This window comes from Oncorhynchus nerka, unplaced genomic scaffold (genome assembly GCF_034236695.1).
Source record: "Oncorhynchus nerka isolate Pitt River unplaced genomic scaffold, Oner_Uvic_2.0 unplaced_scaffold_1500, whole genome shotgun sequence".
Lineage (NCBI taxonomy): Eukaryota > Metazoa > Chordata > Actinopteri > Salmoniformes > Salmonidae > Oncorhynchus > Oncorhynchus nerka.
Window position 1 is genome coordinate 56,393 of NW_027039814.1, and position 6,000 is coordinate 62,392.

Consider the following 6,000-nt stretch of genomic DNA (forward strand, 5'->3'; position numbering starts at 1 on the left):
GTTTTGGCCTTTCTAGGGAGTTTTTCCTAGCCACCGTGCTTTTACACCTGCATTGCTTGCTGTTTGGGGTTTTAGGCTGGGTTTCTGTACAGCACTTTGAGATATCAGCTGATGTACGAAGGGCTATATAAATAAATTTGATTTGATTTTGATTTGATTTGATGTCTCAGTAAGTTCCAGGCCCTGTCTTTTACATAGCTGGTTGATGTCTCAGTAAGTTCCAGGCCCTGTCTTTTACATAGCAAGTTGATGTCTCAGTAAGTCTTTTACATGGAAAGCTGATGCAGTGTGTCTCTGCTTATTATCAAGCTGAATTATTCCACTCTTTTGCTGGCTCCCACCACCACCAACCACACTGTGATGACGGACGTACATGAACTGGACTGGACACACACGCACACGCACAAACACACACACACAGCAGCAGCTGGCTCAGAGCCCTCAATCAGAAGCCATGGTAGGGACAAAGAGGGAGGCCCTCGGTTAGCCTCTGCCTGGCTGTACATTCTTAGAGGGGTGTGTATGCTGCTATGCTGCTGGGATCAAAGCACAACACAGACCACTACATAGACCAATAGACCACAAGGCCATGTCACATGACCCTGAAACAAATGGCCTATGACGTAATGGAAGGGATTTTCTACAAGATGTGTGGAAAGAGAGAATGACAGATTGTACAAGGGTCTCAGATTATGTCAAATGTGGTTGATATCCTCTTTGACCTCACAGAGGCTGCCTTGGATACATCTTTGGTATAGTTGACGTCTAAAGTAGCTGTCACACCCGGATCTGTTTCACCTGTCTTTGTGATTGTCTCCACCCCCCTCCAGGTGTCACCCATCTTCCCATTATTACCTGTGTATTTATACCGATGTTCTCTGTTTGTCTGTTGCCAGTTTGTCAAGTCAACCAGTGGTTTTGTGGCTCAGCGCCTGCTTTTTCCAGTCTCTCTTTTTCGTGCCCTCCTGGTTTTGACCCTTGCCTTGCCTTGCCTTGCCTTGCCTTGCCTTGCCTTGCCTTGCCTTGCCTTGCCTTGCCTTGCCTTGCCTTGCCTTGCCTTGCCTTGCCTTGCCTTGCCTTGCCTGTCCTGTCTCTGAGTCTGCCTGCCCGCCTGAGCCTGCCTGCCGACCTGTACCTTTGCCCCACCTCTGGAGTATTGACTGCTGCCTGCCGTCCGGTACCGTTGCTCCACCTCTGGTTATCTGACCCCTGCCTGCCTTGACCTGTCTATTGCCTGCCCCTGTTGGATTATTAAACAATTGTTCATTTGACGTTGTCTGCATCTGGGTTTTACCTTCATACCTGATAGTAGCTTTTGTTACACCATATGTTTTGCCTACTGATTATGGAAATAGAAGAGCACATTATTGTAATTGAATTTACAGCTGATTTATGATCATTATCCCATTGCATAAATGAGGAAACCTGATTCTCAGACGTTACGTTATTATTTGTGTTGACCTCATGGTCTGGATCAGATGGTGGGTTTGAAAAGCATGTTTTGTATTGTGTAGCGTCATACCGGCTATCTATAGCAGTTTCTAATGTCCTGTAGCCTTGTTGGACAGATGTCTAGATGTCTGTGAATGATGTTGAGGAACACCAGAGGCACTGCCTTTACAAAAACATAATCCCATGGCAAAATAGTTATACAAAACAGACGAAATGTAGGTTCACTGGCTTCTGTTTCTGTTGATTAAACTGACATATTTTTATTAACATTTTCTGGAGTTCATCCCATTTTGACCCTTTTACAAGGCAATCTCTTGCTAATTTTGGACAGCACCTTCAAAAGAAATGTTTCTATATTAATTTACACACTCTACAATGCTAATATCCAATTCTGAATGAGTGTAAAATGGTTATACAAGCCTTCTTCATTCAATGCAAGACAGCATAGAGCCATGTGCTTGCCCAAAATAATGAGTAAACTGTGCTGCTATAAGTGAAACCAAAAAGCAGGTGAGTGGCTGTTAAAGAGGAAGGAGGACTGCTTTATGGCACCTTGTTGGGATATAGTTCTGGTGTGGTAGTAGATAAGGGGCTGAGCCACTGTAACTTCATCTTGATTCCACCATGGCCGGTGGGGTCATAATCCACTTCATTGACATCGTAAATAGTGACCTTTAACGCCTCATGGCCCTGACCTTTTCACTCAGCTCCCTCCCACTCTGTTACAAGGTCATGTAGAACCAGGTAACTTGATTTACTCTACAGCTGTGATACAAGATATCATGTTGGTTCTGATATGAGACAACATGTTGATTTCTACAGTATTTATAAATGGGAGAAGTTGTAATGCTTATCTGCCTGTCAGCTATACAGGATACAGGATAACTGATCCCCTAATTATGATCAAATGAATACATCTATGTCGTTTCTAGGCCTCAGCAGTTTCAACAGCAGCTAAACACAACCAGAGCCCCTTCAGATGTAGGCCTACTACAATATGCCTCAGTGCTAGACATGTGTAAAGTCACTCAAGTCAATATCTCATTGGATAAAAATACACTTCTCTGTACAGTTTAGCAATTTAATAATTTCAATTCAAACAGGTGCTCTTGTCTGCAGAGTACAAATACCCAGGTGCCTGAGTTTAAGCAGTACTGAACACTTCACTACTTCCCTCTAGTGGTCCCCTTAGACCTGCCACTACTATGCCTGAGACATCTTCACATGCACCCAGGTGCCTGAGTTTGCAGTACTGAACACTTCACTACTTCCCTCTAGTGGTCCCCTAGCAAACGAACAGGAAGTAGACTGTGTGTGGCCACTACTATGAAACTTCTGTGTTATCACTCCTATAGACATCTTCACATGCACCCAGGTGCCTGAGTTTAAGCAGTACTGAACACTTCACTACTTCCCTCTAGTGGTCCCCTAGCAAACGAGCAGGAAGTAGACTGCGTGTGGCCACTACTATGAAACTTCTGTGTTATCACTCCTATAGACATCTTCACATGCACCCAGGTGGGCCAACAGTGTATTACTGTTTGGTGAAAGCAGAACATTAAACTCCACTGACTTTTCAGACTGCTTTCATAAACATTGTGTGTGTGATTGAGATCACAAAGCTATGTAAGATATACAGTAGTGCGTCCAGCTTCAAATGGCTTCCACCGGGATACATATTGGCTAAGATTAAAATACAACATATCACATTTAGGGTATCGGAACTATGGAACATTGGAACATGGTGTTCCGTTTCGATTGGACTCATGAGGGTTAAGATCCAAGTTAATTGGAGCGGCTAGGTGTTGACATGACGTCTTGTGCCAGAGTGATTGGCTGGCTGAACTGTGGTATGTCCTAAATAGTACTCTATTCCCTATGTAATGCACCACTTCTGACCTCTGGTCAAATGTAGTGCACTATATATAGGCTATATTGGAGTGCTGTGTACCCCTCTCAGGTAGCATGATGCCAAGTCCTGTTCTCGCTCCTTACCCCCCAGCCAGCCGGTAGGGTTGTTTTGGTGTTTGACAGCCTGGGGTCTGGTCACTGTGGAAACTGGGCTTGGATTTGTAAGACTGTCCTGGGCTGCTGAATCTATGACATCATCTCTTGGTTATTCACACCCAGTGTTGACTCCCAAGGACAGAAGGAGAAACAGGAAGAAGACGTGACCCCGTGGAAGGACAGCTGAACAACACCCAGACACCCCTCCTCACTCAGGGTCACATTTATGCTTGTGACCACACCCATTCTGCAGTGCCATGAACCAATCCACTGCCACATGCCATCACAGACAGGTGTTACTACCATGCTGTCATGTCCATGAATGATGATTGGTAAATGTGTTTACTTCCTGTTGTTAAAAAGTATTTGCCCACTCATGTAATGTTGAACACATTCAGTATCAGAATAACAGCACCATAGGCCCATTCCAGAAGTTAGCCTTAGCAAAGACCTAGGATTAGCTTACCCTCTACACATTTTTTTATATATATTTTTTTATACTTCAAGGGGTCTTAATATTAAAAATCAAATAGCAAAATGATCCATGGTATGACCTTCTTAAAACAATTCCATATAGCTTAGTAAACCCCCCTCCATGTCGTGAATCTATTATTCATTGCGTTTGTATGGGCTAATAGCAGTAAGGCCAAATAAAATGTTTCATCAAATAATTTGTGTATATATATTTTTTTTATACTTCAATGGGTCTTAAAATTCAAAACCAAATAGCAAAATGATCCTTGGTATCACCTTCTTAAAACAATTCCATATAGCTTAGTAGAACATAGACAAGGTTTAGACTCTTACGGGTTAAACAAAACTTGGTTGAAACATGAGTCTTTCATTAATGATAAGCCTAATTGATGTGATATAATTGACAGCTTTCCGATACTCACAGGGCTGTTGTTTAGCCTAATATATTCATCTCCTACAGCTACATGCATTCCACATGTGTTGATAGCCTATTCTGTCTTAATCCCAATAATCAATCGATTAAAAAAATGTGCGATCCCATCCACCCCTCTACTTATTATAAGCGCACACTGAGATAACGGTAAAGTAGGTAGGGCAGGTAAAGCAGGTAAAGTAGGTAGGGCAGGTAAAGCAGGTAGGGCAGGTACATACTGTTATGCCAACCATTTCCAGCGGCTTCTCCTAGTGGTCTAGTGGCCCACCTGCTCAAGACTACCAAGAGCAGACTGCACTAGAAATTACACACCACCTGAGGGAGCCAACAGCCTATTGCATAACCAGACAATCATAATAGTAGGCCTAGTCTATGCAATAAATTATAGACTCCCCGGATGAGATCAATTATAGGTACATTAGGCTATAATAAGTTACATGATCATTGTTTTACCTTACCTCAGTGGTTACTGTTGGCAATTATGGACATTGCATATTCCCTATGATATTTCAAAGGTTGAATCTAGAAACATATGACTATTGCATTCTCTGTATTATGAAACAGTCTACGATTAACACCTCTCGCTCGCCAACCTCCTTTCCAGCGGCTCTCCTCGAGCGCGTCATGCACTCATTTGCATACGGTGCGATTTGAAATACAATGTAAACAGCTCTTGAACTGAGCAGCTCATCGAAACAGGTCGAGCAGTCCTTGCTGGCTATTCGTATCCTTGGTGGTGTAGGCTGACTGGCATTATTTCAGCTGATGGGCATGGCCCTGTATTCTGATGGAAACGTGGGAGATTCGAAATGACTATTCGTCACATTGCTCCCGCGGAGAACCAACCTGTGGTTAACACACAGAAATGTAGCCAATTTCCTCGGCTTTTGACTGTCGCGCAGACACGTCATTCAGAGACTAGTCCGTGGCCCGCCCAGCAGCATTTGACTGAAGAGAGCAATGAAGAGTGTGGAGTTATGATAACAGTTTAACTGGACCTCAGTAGCAGGCTAACATTTGATCACATTGAGTGATACAGTATACGTTCTTTGGTTGCCCAGCCGTTGAGCATTCAGTGCGATATCACATCTGGGCTACCGGAAATACGATGCTCAACCACCGCTGTAGGTTGACATTGCTGCTATCCAGGTGTTGGACCAAAGAGGAGGGACGTTGTTGATGTGACATTACATCTATGCTGTGTGCAGTTTTTTGTGGTCCCATACACAGACACAGAGCAAGAAGATGCTGAGCCGTTTCATGAGTGGCAGCATCAGGAATCTGGAACGAGAATACAACTGTACGGTGAGGCTGCTGGATGACTCGGAGTACACCTGCACGATCCAGGTCAGTTCCTGTTTAGCAAGCAGGGAACCTATTATATTGATGCCGTTGCTGTCACCGTTGGTTGCCCCACTGTGGGTCATGTCTCTTTCGTCTGAGTATCTGCTACTTGTGCGCATCACATGACAGCTTGATGAAAATATAGAAAACCGTAATCTGCATTGCGTATTAAATGTGTAACGATCTAATGTATCTCATCGGGTATTTAATGCCATTCTGCTGGCTGAATTTTGGAAGCATGGCTTCAGTGCACTGCAACTGTCCTGAATCGTTCATCTTACAATATTGAT